The sequence below is a fragment of the Anolis carolinensis genome, chromosome 1 (assembly GCF_035594765.1).
Source record: "Anolis carolinensis isolate JA03-04 chromosome 1, rAnoCar3.1.pri, whole genome shotgun sequence".
Taxonomy (NCBI): Eukaryota; Metazoa; Chordata; class Lepidosauria; order Squamata; family Dactyloidae; genus Anolis; species Anolis carolinensis.
In genome coordinates this window covers 153,159,946-153,176,676 of record NC_085841.1, presented here as the reverse complement: position 1 = coordinate 153,176,676, position 16,731 = coordinate 153,159,946, and the positions used below count along the sequence as shown (strand labels likewise).

The 16,731-nt window shown below is 40.9% G+C and overlaps 1 long non-coding RNA gene across 1 annotated transcript in view; it reads left to right on the top strand.

Annotated features, from left to right (window-relative positions):
- Window positions 1–1,065: 1,065 nt before the first annotated feature.
- Window positions 1,066–16,731, top strand: part of LOC134295585 (uncharacterized) — a 35,370-nt gene continuing 19,704 nt past the window's right edge. Inside the window, exon 1 of the long non-coding RNA XR_010002217.1 lies at window positions 1,066–1,262. This is a non-coding gene — a long non-coding RNA (uncharacterized LOC134295585). The remainder of the gene's footprint in view (window positions 1,263–16,731) is intronic.

Here is a 16,731-nt window from a genome sequence, read left to right as displayed (position 1 = left end):
CATTCATACATGGACAATACGAAAATAACTATGTACTTACTGAATCATTTAATATAATGAAATGTGTGTATATGAAGCTAAAGTTGAATTAAATTAACAGAATGGTATGTCTTGGTAACTTTAGAATCCCATGACAGAATCCCATGACACAAACCATTCAAAGAACAACCATTCTGCAATAAATTTGAAAATCTGTCTGCAGTAAATTTGTCATGTAGTAAAATTGTCATTTGCACGTTTGGGGTTTTCATTTCTTTCTATTACATGACATTAATCCTAAAACAGTTCCCAATGGTGCAATCAGCTTTTTAAAAATCCATAATTTATCTTCCATATTTTTAGAGGTTTTATCCTGCTTCTTACCAGGAGATGAGACCTCTTGAGATCATCTAAACTAGTTCCCTCCAACCACTGATCTTAAACCGCCTATGACCAGGACTTAGTGGAAAGTTACTGAGGCCGTAACTTGCAGTTTCTCCACCTCTGTCTCTGCAGAGATTTTCCCTCCCTCCTTTCCGTTTGGAGAAGAGAATCCTAAACACATGCACATATGCACACAAAAACCAAAGCAAAGGCATGTGAAACAATGTGGAAAGAAGGAGGTATTTAAAAGGAAAGGTTTTTATTCTAATCAAGCAATGTACTCAGTAATACATAGAATTAAGCCATGGATTTTTCAAGTATTAAGCTCTTGTTTCTTTTCAGGTGATATATGGATTCAGACATATTCAACATTATACCATTTTATATCTGGCTGTAAAAGCAGAATTAGCATTAGAAGAGCTACTGTTCAGATTATAATGCAACTTCCCAAGAATGAAGGGCTACAGTTTCACTCCCCACCTGAGGCTATACTGCTGCCAGTGATAAATAAATGACATACACATCTATATTTTGAATTATGTTGTTGTTATTAGAGGATTACCGGATCCCATGTGAGCTTCCAGCCACATTGGCTCCATTCAAAGACAGTAATTATGAGTGTCATTGAGTGATGCTCAGGGGAAAAGGTCAGCTTAGCTTTCTAAACTGACTTGCAGTGTTGATTGCACCTTACCATATTGCCCTTCAAAATGATGTTTGCTTTTGTTCAATCCATAGATATGAATCACAGACCAGACAAAGCAGGCTATATGCGAAGGAATGAATTTAAGGCACCACTGATTTCTGGGCAATACCACGGAAGCTCCAGAGATCTAGGAAATGGAAAGTGTTGTGTATTCCTGATCTTGTCAATTCAAGCTCTGGAAAGAAGCTCCCAGGTAAAGCAATTTATCACTTCACGTATACAAATATCATTTATGAGCTCTCTGCTAATCTTCAGGTTTTAAAGCAATCATTTTAGATTATGGTGATGGCAAAGTCCTTTCTCTTGTATGTCTCTGTTAAAGACAAATCAGATTTTTTAGTAAATAAAGAAACAGCCTTTTATTTAAAAAATGCAGTTCCTGATTTTCCCTCCCTCCTCCCATTGACTTTTATCTCAAAACCTTTAATATTGGATCTAGATGTGCACAAGCAAAGCAACAGCTGGTGAGAGAAGGCGAGATAATGTTGAATATTATACAAGAGATTCTGCAATGCCTTCCTGTGCCTTGTGTTTGCATATACATGTTATGCAAGGCTTTGGCATATGTTCTGCATAACCTGATGCCTGAACAAAGACAAGGGACTGTTTTACACAGGCACTAAAATCTGGTTTGAATCCAGCTTGGGGCCATGGTGTCTATGAAACGTACACCCCCAGTGCACACTGCAGTGTGCACCTAGCCAGAAACAGTTTTTTTAAAAAAAACTCACTGGAAATTCAAGCCATAAAATTCATTGGAGTTTGCCCTTAATTGCTCTAACACTGATTCTCATTACTGCACCACTAGGCTGCAGAGACCACACTTAAAACCACACTGGAGCCCCATAGAAATCCAAACACAAGAATATACTTCAATCAAGGTAGTCAAAATTAGTCCAGGGAACAAGGTCATGAACTGGAACAAAGAACAGGATCATGAACTAGAGCAGGAGATTCAAAATGCAAGGCTTTTAGGAACATGACATGATAATCCAAAATACCCAGGAACAGGAAAAAGAACTGGAACAAGGCTAAAGGTACAAGGCTTACAGGAACTTGGCATGAAAATCCAAAGGAACAAGGCATGAAAATCTACAGGAACAAAGTATGAAAGTCCATGAAACAAGAGTCCATGAAGTAGGATCAAACCTCTCAATGAGCAAAGTTACCACCTCTGAGCTTGTTCTCAGAAGCGGTTACTCTTAAGGCTAAAATCAAGGCCCCTTTCCGTGGGAAGTTTCTTCAAAACTCTCATTAGTAACCGTTTGCTCCTTCTCAAAACCTCTCTTTCTTTTCTCTGTTGACATATTGCTTTCCTTCTGTCAACCTCATTACTCTTATCAAGACCGGAATGCCCATCTGCCAAGGGATAACTCGACCTTGACTCTTCCAAGCTATGCAGTTCAAGCTGCTTGCTTGAAACCATTGTATGCTTGCTCCCAGAATCCTCAGGAACATCAACTTCATCTAACTCTGGCTGTACAAAATCGTCTACCTCTGGCTGCATGGGAATCCTAGGCTTCAACCCAGATTCATCTGATAGATCAGGTTCAGGTACAATCACAGGCTGAACAGGTCCAACTTCAGGCTCATCTGACAGCTCAGATGCAGGCTGGAATACAACATGCTTCTTTTTAATTCATCTCATTGCAGGAGCTAGGGGAAAAATGTATTCCCTGGGTCAGATTGACCCACACTCAGCTAATCTTTGTGACTACCATCCCAGCTTGGAACTGGTTTGTAGGGTGCCTTTGAATTTACTCCATAGGGATTTGGGCTTCTTTAATCCATGTCCTGACCCAGATCAAATGACTTTGTATAAGCAGCCAAACATACATTATAGCTCTTGCTCTCTTTTCCCATACTGGTATCCCCTACGCAGTTGAACATAGCCTGTTTGTGTACCGAAAAGCTTGAAGTCTTTCACAGTACACAAGTACAGTCTATTTTCATATAAATATGGCAGTATAGTTCCATTTTAGCTGCCATGGCTGCATCCTACCGATTCCTTGGGTTTGGGTTTGAAGAGATATTAGAGCTCCCTGGCTGAGAATGTTTCTTCCTGAACTGCAAATCTCAAGATACCACAGGATAGAACCATGGCAATTAAAATGGAACTGTAATGTTCTAATTATATAGTGTGAAAGGGTTTCCTGAGTTTAGTTTAAGCTACAATGCACTATGCTAGTCATTGCCATTTTTCCAGGCTAGCACAATTTTGTCAACAAAGGGCAAACAAAGTCTGGTAATTCTGAGCAGTCTATTTTATTAAAACATGAATTTATTAAAATAGTGATATACTCTTTATATATAATTTCAAGGTGATAACACAATCAAATACATTTAAACTATTGAAAACATTTCAAAATGTAAAGCATTACAAATAATTTATTATCTAAAACAAATTAAATTACAGGAAATAGAAAGTTCCTTTCTTAGAGTAACTCAAGTAGATGAAGTAACCTATGGGGACCTGCACAAGTTTTCAGTGTATTAACAATACAAATTCCTTGTGACATAAGCCTTATGAGGGTCTTCCTAAAGTGACCCAGTTTTGATCACAAAAAGTGACATTTCTGGAGAAAAGATGGCCTTCTGCCTATGGTGAATGTGGGGAAAACTGTGTGCTTACTCATAGTGTCCTGTAATACGTTCTTTAAGAACTCATAGACTTCTGTTCTTCAGATACATCATCTGACCATTTTTGCAGGTTGAAACAAATTACGAATGCTTGTAATAAGATTCAAGTGTTCTTTCCAGTCATAAAGTCAAATTAGGGTTGGAAACTTTTTCTTCTTCCTCTTGGATTGTAAAGAAAGACAGGGCCATCAGATTTATCTATATCTGTTAAAAGATGTCAAGAATATACAGTAGAACCTTGCTTATCCAACCCAATGTTCTGGATTATCCAATGCAGTCTGCCTCCCGCCCAAATCCACAGCTTTTTCTCTAGGCAGTAAGGACTGAACTTTTTATGGATTTAACCTCTGACAATGTGTTACTGTAAATTCATTTTATGCAATTCTATCTTTATTTGTAGTCAATTTTAGTAGTGTTTTTGTAGTAATTGTTTTCAATACATTGCAATGTTTTGGTGCTAAATTCGTAAATACAGTAATTACTATATATTGTATTGTGTATTGAACTGCCTTTTCTGTCTATTTGTTGTAAAACATGATGTTTTGGTGCCTAATTTGTAAAATCATAATGTAATTTGATGTTTAATAGGCTTTTCCTTAATCCCTCCTTATTATCCAATATTTTTGCTTTATCCAACATTCTGCTGGCCTGTTTATGTTGGATAAGTGAGACTCTACTGTAATAACAGCTTCAGTCTTTAGTGTAGATAAGTGAAAAAGTTTTTGCAGTGAAACTCCAAAATCAAAACATTTTCCACTGAGACAGGATTCACAGGAAGATAATAGGGTAGAGTAAATATGTATAATCTGTTGTAAAACATGTTATGCCCCAAACCTTGAAAATATTTCACTTTTATCATGCCATTTCAGACAACATGGTGAAGGACGACATTAATACAAAGCAGAGGAATGAAGAAAGCCTAATTATTTTTTTCTTCAATATAATTAGCCTTCCTAATTGTCATTCTTTGTTGATTTAAGCAAACTCCAAGCATCTCCAGGAAAAGAAATAGATGCTATTAATGCAATTAATGTCACAACTGTGCTGATATAAAACAGAAGGCTAAACATAAAGTTTAAACGGTACGATTTTTCCTAAGAAAAGGCATAACATCCATATAATTTCCATTGTAGGAACAAGTATTAAATATAATGTTAATGAGTATTTCTTCTTACAATAATGGTTCCTTCCTTTTACTGCTTTTGATTCAGTTTTGGCTCAGTTCAAAATGCTGTTGACTATTATGGTTCTTCACATCTTATTTATATACATGTCTTGAGATTATAGGTAGAGGCACTTTAGTGAATTTTATGAACAAAAGCTCTACATGTTTTCATATAACACCCAAAGAAAAAAAGATTTTTGGTTGTGATCCCATTCTGAGAGGCGTATATGATTCACTCTTATATCTCTTCTGAACTAGGCTAACAACATGTAAAGAAATATAAATCTCTGTTGATGACGAGCACTGGTTGGTTCTGACCTTTAATTTACTAGTTTCAGATCTTTTATGTGGTTTACTGACTCTGGACTCAGTCAAACGTCATCTCAGAGTAGCATAAATAATATAAATGGGAATAGTGAACATCAACCCCAGAACCACCAAAAATAGACATCTGAATGCAAAAGGGAAACTCAACATATTCTGGTTTTTAACTAGAATTTTCTTTTCTTTTACTCATTTATGTTCCATTTGGGTCATATAGTTCTTGGATATTGTTTTCATTCTTAATTGCTTATGATGCTTTTAGAGGTATGTTTTGTAATGCAAGTAACAGCATGAATGAATGAATATAAGTGTCCTATGTTTATTATTTAAAGTATCTATCAGAACCTGCCATTACAGACAAGAACTGGGTAATTGGACAACTGTTCTTTGTAATAGGTATTATATGAATACTTGCATTATAGAGCTGCTGTTTACAAAGCATTTTGATCAGATGCATTTTCTCCTACTTCAGCCAAAAGTAAAGCAGAGCTTAAACAATAGGCCCTTATTTGCTAATCTATTCAAACTATTTCCATTTGTGTTCTGTGTTTAAATGATGGCATGTTAGGCTGTTATGACCTCTGCTTTCTCCTCCCTGTTCTCCTCATCCTCCCCTTCTTCTTCCTCTTCCCCCTCCTCCTACTTTTTGTTTTTTTTGCTACAATATTAGAAGGAATCCACAGAGCCTACCAGGTTAGGTGAAAGATAACAAGCTCACTGAGATCATTAGGCAGACATTTAAAGGATTAAAGCAACCTGCAATATTGTAGAATAAGAGGCCGCTTCTGAAATAATCATATTTCTTTAAAATCTGTTTGATGGTTTGGTAGCCTTGGAACTTCTCTTTGAATTGTGTTTTCACTATTGTAGCCTTTCCTTTTCTTTTGCCCTCACCACTTAGTATGAAAGCATGGAACGGAGGATCAATGGGATCAACATGTAGTATTAATAAGAACGTAATCTTTAATTGATGTGTATGAATCTGTGATGGGAAAGTTTATTAAAACTATCTAACTTTATCAACCATAACTTGCAAACAAAGTGAGATGTGGGAGGATCTAAACTATCCACTTTCATTGGTGGGACATTAACATGGTTCCATATGCTGAATTACACTACCAATCCTATGGCTTTCTTCATAGTAAATACTTTTGAAAATTTTCAATAGTTTACTCCTTATAACTCCTTATAACTCCTTATAACAATACTAAATGATAAATGTAAATATACTACTGCATGACAAAATATAATATTCTATTCTAACTTCACTCTTCCAGAGTGTCATCAGTTTTCCAGCATGACCTAAAATATTTATTGGAATTCGATTAAGCAGTTACAAATGTTTAACTCAGAGTTATGTTGTGTATTAATGATCCCCATGTATCCACTTGTTTAGGGAAAACATAGAGACTATGAAAGTTCCCCAATCCCCACTTACTAGTGAACACCCCATCATCACCCCAAAGAATCATCTCTACTGCAATGTAGGATTCTGGCAGCAATTGCACTGGGCATGCTGCATGAGCAAATAGAAATTCAACATTTGGTTAGATCAAAATGAAACATTATACTCTCTCATAGCTTTACATCTATGAAATTCAATATAATACCAGTTGCCATTTGTGGGAATTATTCCTATAATCCCTATAAATAGATGACTTCATCTTACTTTGAGATAATATATTGGAAGGATGTTTATCATTGTGGGGAAAAGCAGCCTAGGAACAAGAAGGATTTGTAACTTCTGATTAGCTCTCAAGTACAGCATGACGTTGTTGCTAGGAATAGAAAAAAAAATTGATAGCATCCAACATTCTCAATATAAGTGTCCATTTTTTCATCTCCCAAGATATGCTGTGAAAGCGAACATATGTTATTTCTGGTTTCCATGCATCTGTTACCTATCAAAGTGTATATTTTCTTTTCTTTGAAAGCAATATCATCATTTGGATATATATTAAAAATGAAAACAAATAAAAAAATCATATAATTGAAATACATGCAGAATCGTGCTTCAACCAACAAGAGAAATGCAAATAAAATGTATGCATACAAATGCAATGTAATCCCTGCTTTTTAAAAATGCAGGGACAATTGCACAAATGTACTTACAAGACGTAAAAACAAAGAACAAAGTCTTACAACCTGATATAAATGAAAGATGAAATGGTAAGCCGGGTGGGATTTGGAGAAATGCAGTGAAAGTGAGACTCAAAACAAGTTCACCTCCCTAGTTGCTGTTCCTCTTAGCCTCTAAAAGAATATCTCTTCTCATAAGCTGTGGGTCTGGGAAGTACTATTCTTTTCTCTTTCCATAAATCTTCGGAGCCAGAGCAATTTAGAGCTATTTACTCTATAAGCACTTTGGGGCAGTTCAGTTGCTCTTCATCTGTCATGTATCATGACCAGGGCTGCATATCAGAAGAACTGCTCTAATGGCCTTTTAGTTATTTGATTTTATTATTCTTGATATCATCATAAGTTAATATGTGTTTACACTCATGATCTAATGCTATACCCATAAACATCCTAATATACCCCAGTTCCAGATAAACTAACTATTAAAAACCCGCTTCTTGCTCTACCACCAGCTTTCTTTTCCTCAATCTGAAAATCATATATATATATATATATATATATATATATATATATATATATATATATCTCATGTTCATAAAATTATAGGGAAAATGGAAAATGAATGGAAGTTTTCATAAAGCCATATATATATATAGAACAGTCTTTTCCGACCTGTTGCCCTTCAGAAATGATGAATCACAACATCAATTGCATTTTACAGCGAAAGCATGCACATCCTCAACTCTCATGTAATGGATGTCCATTGCATGAGACTTTTGCTTTGTAAAACTTCGTTGTAAAATGTAATTTTCCAAGCCTTGTTTCAGAGTGATTGATACATTTTGATAGTTTTGATCTGTACTTAAGATTCTACTCCTAGCCAACAATGTACTGCCACCTATTACTCATATTTCTTTTTCTTTTGATTTGGTACCTTTTGGAAACAAGTGTCACATTTGTTCTATAAATAAGAACTGAATTATTACATTAAGATTTCTGTTCATGTGTTTTGCTGTGAGAGCCAAATTTCCAGATTTGCAGTCCAGTTGACAAAATTGTATGTATTGTGAGGACCATTCACATTTTTTAAATGAAATTAGCATTTCTTCCCTCTTGCTACTGCTATTCAGAGATGGCACATTTGTAGTCATTCCAGTATTTTTCCATGGGTACAATTGCATGGGATAATGTAATGGAAGGAAATTTTTTTAGAGCAAGTTAGGAGTTCTCTTCCTTGTGTAAAATGACATTTCCAGGACTGCTATATGAGTAGTAGTGAGAGACTGTGGTAGCTCGTGATATTTATTCAGTGGAATGATAAATTTTCCACAAATTTTAGTCACAACCTCGAAAGGGGTTAGCTTCAAAACAGGCTGAGAACCTTAGAGAGCTCATTTAAAATTTGGACTGAAACATCGAGTGGATTTTCTACCCTATGGACCTGAAAACCACCATAAGCTGCTGATGGCAGCAGGAATGGTGCTGTGGCCACTTCCATATTTCCTTAACACTAAGCTCCTGAATTAGGACAAGTTCTTAAAAAGAAGAAGCCAAATGACAGTTGGTCTTGGCCCTGGTGATGGAGCAGAATCTGCCAAGTTTCCTTTTCCATCAGACCATACTGATATTGCCATCACTGAGAAACTTGTCTTGGTTTATTACACTGAGCTTTTCAAAGCAGTGCACAGATAAATATATAACAATTGACAAAAGAGACTGTAATATATAGTTGATTTGGTCCGGAAATGGATAAGACCTATCCAGTTTGCATAACCAAATCAAACCCATTACTCAGGTTAAGAGCATCCATAAGCTTCCTGTTATACCTTCTTACCTTAGAATCATAGAATCATAGAATAGTAGAGTTGGAAGAGACCACATGGGCCATCTAGTCCAACCCCCTGCTAAGAAGCAGGAAATCGCATTCAAAGCACCCCCGACAGATGGCCATCCAGCCTCTGCTTAAAAGCCTCCAAGGAAGGAGCCTCCACCACGGCCCCGGGGAGAGAGTTCCACTGTCGAACAGCTCTCACAGTGAGGAAGTTCTTCCTGATGTTCAGGTGGAATCTCCTTTCCTGTAGTTTGAAGCCATTGTTCCGTGTCCTAGTCTGCAGGGCAGCAGAAAACAAACTTGCTCCCTCTTCCCTATGACTTCCCTTCACATATTTGTACATGGCTATCATGTCTCCTCTCAGCCTTCTCTTCTGCAGGCTAAACATGCCCAGCTCTTTAAGCCGCTCCTCATAGGGCTTGTTCTCCAGACCCTTAATCATTTGAGTCGCCCTCCTCTGGACGCTTTCCAGCTTGTCAACATCTCCCTTCAACTGTGGTGCCCGAAATTGGACACAGTATTCCAGGTGTGGTCTGACCAAGGCAGAATAGAGGGGGAGCATAACTTCCCTGGATCTAGACGCTATTCCCCTATTGATGCAGGCCAGAATCCCATTGGCTTTTTTAGCAGCCGCATCACATTGTTGGCTCATGTTTAACTTGTTGTCCACAAGGACTCCAAGGTCTTTTTCGCACACACTGCTGTCAAGCCAGGCGTCCCCCATTCTGTATCTTTGATTTCCATTTTTTCTGCCGAAGTGAAGTATCTTGCATTTGTCCCCGTTGAACTTCATTTTGTTAGTTTCGGCCCATCTCTCTAGTCTGTCAAGATCGTTTTGAATTCTGCTCCTGTCTTCTGGAGTGTTAGCTATCCCTCCCAGTTTGGTGTCGTCTGCAAACTTGATGATCGTGCCTTCTAACCCTTCGTCTAAGTCGTTAATAAAGATGTTGAACAGAACCGGGCCCAGGACGGAGCCCTGCGGCACTCCACTTGTCACTTCTTTCCATGATGAAGACGACGCATTGGTGAGCACCCTTTGGGTTCGTTCGCTTAGCCAATTACAGATCCACCTAACCGTAGTTTTGTCTAGCCCACATTTTACTAGTTTGTTTGCCAGAAGGTCGTGGGGGACTTTGTCGAAGGCCTTACTGAAATCCAGGTACGCTACATCCACAGCATTCCCTGTATCGACCCAACTCGTAACTCTATCAAAAAAAGAGATCAGATTAGTCTGGCATGACTTGTTTTTGGTAAATCCGTGTTGACTATTAGCAATGACCGCATTTGTTTCTAAGTGTTCGCAGACCACTTCCTTAATGATCTTTTCCAGAATTTTGCCTGGTATTGATGTGAGGCTGACCTTGGGCTTAGAAAAATAGTGGGAGGAATTGTGAATGAACCGGCAAGACTGTTGGACTATGTACAGCTCTAGAAGCTCAGACCTGTGCCCTATATCACTTTTATGGATAGAAATGATGACATACATACTTTTGAGACATAATAAAATCAAAGCAAAAAGATATTCATATTACCAGCGGTTTTGTAGACAAGCTAAAATGAAAGTGAAAAGATATTCTTATTTTATAGAGTTTCTCTCCCTACCCGCCCCCCCTCTCTCACACACTCACTCCCAAAAATGCATAGCCTTTTTCAGCAACTTTTCAAGCTTTGAGACCCTTTCCCCCTCCCCGGCCTTGCTGTCGTCCACACATAGCTTTAAAGTCATCAGAGAAGCATTTTGTTATCATTGCCCTAAGCGTGAATTTCAGAGTTCAATCTGTCAGTAGCTTTTTTCTGTGCAATGATGTTTTCTGTTTTGCTCTCCTGTTCTGCTGTCAGGAATGGCAAGATATTTTAAATCATATCATTCATCACTGCTGAGCAGAGATATATATATATATATATATATATATATATATATATATATATATATATAAAACAGTTCAAAAATGCAGATCTTAAAGATGCTTGAGTCAGTCAAGCATCAGTGACCACATTTAGATGTAACAAATGCCCAAAATTCAAAAGAATCCTGTCTCATTATGGATGGGCTGTGTGTGTGTGTGTGTGCATTTGGGACGCTTGTCGACTTATGATGACTCCATGATTTTATTAGGATTTTCTTAGACAAGGAATCTTCAAAAAGGTTTTCACCACTTCCTTTCTCTGAAAGTTAGTTCCCTTCCAAGTATTAGCAAGAATTTACCCTATTTAGGTTCCAACATCAAATGGAATTTACTCATTAGTTAATAAATCTCACCTGCAAAAAGAGTGGGTGAAAGAGAACACAAAACTTGGGCCCATGATTTGCTTTTTTGGATATGCAATCATGGAGATGGAAGAGACCACAAGTACAGTAGAGTCTCACTTATCCAAGCTAAACGGGCTGGCAGAACCTTGGATAAGCGAATATCTTGGATTTTTTTTTCCGTGTCAGGAGCAACTGGAGTTGCTTCTGGAGTGAGAGAATTGGCCATCTGCAAGGACGTTGCCCAGGGGACGCCCGGAAGTTTTGATGTTTTACTATCCTTGTGGGAGGCTTCTCTCATGTCCCCGCATGGAACTGGAGCTGATAGAAGGAGCTCATCCACGCTCTCCCCGGGTGGGATTCGAATCTGGCAGCCTTCAGGTCAGCAACCCAACCTTCAAGTCACGAGGCTTTTATCCCCTAGGCCACCTGAGGCTCCTAATATCTTGGATAATAAGAAGGGATTAAGGAAAAGCCTATTAAACATCAAATTAGGTTATGATTTTACAAATTAAGCACCAAAACATCATGTTATATAACAAATTTGACAGAAAAAGTAGTTCATATACAATAATGTTATGTTGTAATTACTGTATTTACAAATTTAGCACCAAAATATCATGTTATATTGAAAACATTGATTACAAAAATGGCTTGGATAATCCAGAAGCTTGGATAAGCAAGGCTTGGATAAGTGAGACTCTACTGTACCATCCAGCCGAACCTTCTGCCATGCAGGAAAACACAATCAAAACATCCCTGGCAGATGGACACCCAGCATCTCTTTAATTCAACATCTCAGTAAAAAGTATAATTACACTAAAATGTACATAGGGGATTCTATAAGACTGTATTTATTTATTTTATTTATTTATTTACAACATTTATACCCTGCCCTTCTCACCCGAGGGGACTCAGGGCGGCTTACAAAATTGGCAAAATTTAATGCCCAAAATGCAATCATAAAAACAAAACAATATAAACAGATCAATTAATAACATTGTTAAAACACATTATAAAAACCTTAAAAACGTATATATAATTAATTCTATTCATCCGAGATCCTCATGCTTCATCCTTAAATCAGGCCATGTCAACTTTGTCATTTACTCATCAAAAGCTTGGGCACATAGAATCATAGAATCATAGAATAGTAGAGTTGGAAGAGACCTCATGGGCCATCCAGTCCAACCCCCTGCCAAGAAGCAGGAAATCGCATTCAAAGTACCCCCGACAGATGGCCATCCAGCCTCTGCTTAAAAGCCTCCAAGGAAGGAGCCTCCACCACAGCCTGGGGGAGAGAGTTCCACTGTCGAACAGCCCTCACAGTGAGGAAGTTCTTCCTGATGTTCAGGTGGAATCTCCTTTCCTGTAGTTTGAAGCCATTGTTCCGTGTCTTAGTCTGCAGGGCAGCAGAAAACAAGCTTGCTCCCTCCTCCCTATGACTTCCCTTCACGTATTTGTACATGGCTATCATGTCTCCTCTCAGCCTTCTCTTCTGCAGGCTAAACATGCCAAGCTCTTTAAGCCACTCCTCATAGGGCTTGTTCTCCAGACCCTTAATCATTTTAGTCGCCCTCCTCTGGACGCTTTCCAGCTTGTCAACATCTCCCTTCAACTGTGGTGCCCAGAATTGGACGCAGTATTCCAGGTGTGGTCTGACCAAAGCAGAATAGAGGGGGAGCATGACTTCCCTGGATCTAGACGCTATACCTCTATTGATGCAGGCCAGAATCCCGTTGGCTTTTTTAGCTGCTGCATCACATTGTTGGCTCATGTTTAACTTGTTGTCCACGAGGACTCCAAGGTCTTTTTTGCACACACTGCTGTCAAGCCAGGCGTCCCCCATTCTGTATCTTTGATTTCCATTTTTTCTGCCAAAATGAAGTATCTCGCATTTGTCCCTGTTGAACTTCATTTTGTTAGTTTCGGCCCATCTCTCTAGTCTGTCAAGATCATTTTGAATTCTGCTCCTGTCTTCTGGAGTGTTAGCTATCCCTCCCAGTTTGGTGTCGTCTGCAAACTTGATGATCGTGCCTTCTAACCCTTCGTCTAAGTCGTTAATAAAGATGTTGAACGGAACCGGGCCCAGGACGGAGCCCTGCGGCACTCCACTTGTCACTTCTTTCCATGATGAAGATGACGCATTGGTGAGCACCCTTTGGGTTCGTTCGCTTAGCCAATTGCAGATCCACCTAACCGTAGTTTTGTCTAGCCCACATTTTACTAGTTTATTTGCCAGAAGGTCGTGGGGGACTTTGTCGAAGGCCTTACTGAAATCCAGGTAGGCTACATCCACAGCATTCCCTGTATCGACCCAACTCGTAACTCTATCGAAAAAAGAGATCAGATTAGTCTGGCATGACTTGTTTTTGGTAAATCCGTGTTGACTATTAGCAATGACCGCATTTGTTTCTAAGTGTTCGCAGACCACTTCCTTGATGATCTTTTCCAGAATCTTGCCTGGTATCGATGTGAGGCTGACCGGACGGTAATTGTTTGGGTCGTTCTTTTTTCCCTTCTTGAAGATAGGGACCACATTCGCCCTCCTCCAATCTGCTGGGACTTCTCCCGTTCTCCAAGAACTCTCGAAGATAATTGCTAGTGGTTCTGAAATAACTTCCGCTAATTCCTTCAATACTCTTGGATGTAGCTGATCTGGCCCTGGGGACTTGAATTCGTTTAGAGAGGCCAGGTGTTCCTGGACAACTTGTTTCCCTATTTGGGGTTGGATAACCATGTTTTCACAGCCCTTCTGAATCCCAGCAGGGTAGGAGCCTGTCGGATATCTCCAGGGAGGGCGTTCCACAGCCGGGGAGCCACCACCGAGAAGACCCTGTCCCTCATTCCCACCAGCCATGCCTGTGAGGCAGATGGGACCGAGAGCAGGGTCCCTCCAGATGATCTTAGTGATCTTACTGGTTCGTAGGAGGAGATACGTTCACACAAGTAGATTGGGCCAGAACCATTTAGGGCTTTAAGGGTCAAAAACAGCACTTAGAATTGGGCTCGGTAGCATATCGGCAGCCAGTGGAGCTGGCTTGGGGGGGGGTGCGCTCCCTGTAAGCTGCCCGGGTATTAATCTGGCTGCCGCCCATTGTACTAATTGAAGCTTCCGGGCCGTCTTCAAAGGCAACCCCACGTAGAGCATGTTGCAGTAGTCCAAACAGGATGTAACCAGAGTGTGGACCACCGTGGCCAAGTCAGACCTCCCAAGGAACGGGCACAGCTGGCACATAAGTCTGAGTTGTGCAAATGCTCCCCTGGCCACCGCCGAGACCTGGGGCTCCAGGCTCAGCGATGAGTCCAGGAGAACACCCAGACTGTGAACCTGTGTCTTCAGGGGGAGTGCGACCCCGTCCAACACAGGCTGTAACCCTATTCCCTGTTCAGCCCTACCAGGAGGACCTCTGTCTTGTCTGGATTCAATTTCAATTTGTTCGCCCTCATCCAGTCCGACACAGCAGCCAGACACTGGTTCAGGACCTGAACAGCCTCCTTAGTGACAGGTAGGAAGAAGTGACAGAGCTGGACATTATCTGTGTACAGATGACACCACACCCCGAAACTCCGGATGATCTCTCCCAGCGGCTTCATGTATATGTTGAACAACATGGGGGACAGGACTGAACCCTGCAGGACCCCACAACACAACGGTTTTGGGGCCGAGCAAGTGTTGCCCAATGATACTATCTGGAAATGACCCTCCAGAAAGGACCGGAGTCACTACAGAACAATATCCCCGAGCCCCATCCCAGCAAGGCGTCCCAGAAGGATACCGTGGTCAACGGTATTGAAGGCCACTGAGAGGTCCAGCAGAACCAGCAGGGACACACTCCCCCTATCCAGTTTCCAGTGTAGATCATCGACTAAGGTGACCAAGGCTGTCTCGGTACCATGCCCCACCTGAAGCCAAACAGTGCCAGATCCAGAAAATCGGTGTCAACCAAGAATGCCTGGAGTTGCGCAGCCACCACACAATCCAGGACCTTGCCCAAGAAGGGGAAATTGGAAATAGGCCAATAGCTGTCCAATTGAGTGGGATCTAGTGATGGCTTCTTCAACAGTAGTTTGATCACAGCCAATTTAAGGCTTGCTGGAACAATGCCTTCCCGAAGGGAGGCATTCACCACCACATTCACCCACTCGGCCAATCCCCCTCTGGCTTCTCTCACCAGCCAGGATGGGCAGGGGTCTAGGGTGCATGTGGTAGCCCTCACCTCTCCAAGCACCTTGTCCACGTCCTCAGGCTGAACCAATTGAAATGAATCCATCAAAATAGAACAAGCAGGTGCTCGTGCTACATCCTCGGAGACTGCCGTTAATATGGTGTCAATGCCAGAACAGATCCTTAAGCCTCCTGGGGCATACCGTTTTAATAGGTCCTCCACCCCTGCAGAGTGATTCATGCTAACATGGTGCCGAGGTCGGTCGGTCGGTCGTTTGTGGCTCCGCGTGGCTGTAGAAAAACATCAGCCTTTTACTGCTTTCTCATCACCTCCTTCGTGTAAAAAGGCTGGGACTAGACCCCAAAGTGATGAAGGTTGCCTGGGGGCTGGTTTTTAGTTTGTCTGAAGTGAGGAGAGAAGGAGAAGGAGGAGTGAGAGCCCAGTGCAAGGGGTAGAGAGAAAGAAAGAGCTCATTTGCCATTACAACAGCAAGACCAGACCAGACCAGACTAAGCAAACTAAGAACAGACCAGACAAAGTGAATAAGAACTACGCTAATTATTTGTTTACCCGGCTGCCGGTCTCAGGATTTTCATTCATTCATCCTCCATGCTGTGCTGTGTTGGGATCATCGTTCCTGTGGTTCGAGGTGCTGTGTGGATGTCTGTTTATTTTGTTCTGTATGGTGCTCGGCGTCTGCTGGCTGGAGGTTATCAGCGTGCTTGGTGTTGCTGGGGGCGGTGTGCTTCAGTGGTGCTTGGAGGCAGCGTGTTCTTGGTGGCGTGTTTCTGGTTGCGTGGGTGCACTCCAGGGCTGCTCCTCGGGGCCGCTGCCATCGCTGGCTTGGAGGCGTTTTTGGGGAGCTGGGTTCCACTGTTGCGACTGACGGGCAGCGCGGGAGGTGTGGTGACGCCGTCTGCTGTGACCAACAGCTGCTGCCTAGGCTGCTGCGAGAGAGTTCGATGCTGGCTTTTGGCCCCTGTTTGTCACTCGGTGGCAGTAGCCTGTGGGGGGGGGGGTGCTTTTTTCCCACCCCTGCCTCCGCTGTGTTACTGGACCAAGCCTGTTGTTGCTGTATCATCTCCACTGCAACGTTTATCGGAACTTACCGCCTAGCACCAAGCACTTTACTGACTGCTGGTTAAGCACTTTATTTATATCAAGCATTTACTGTATAGAACTGAACCATTAAGCATTTATTCTATC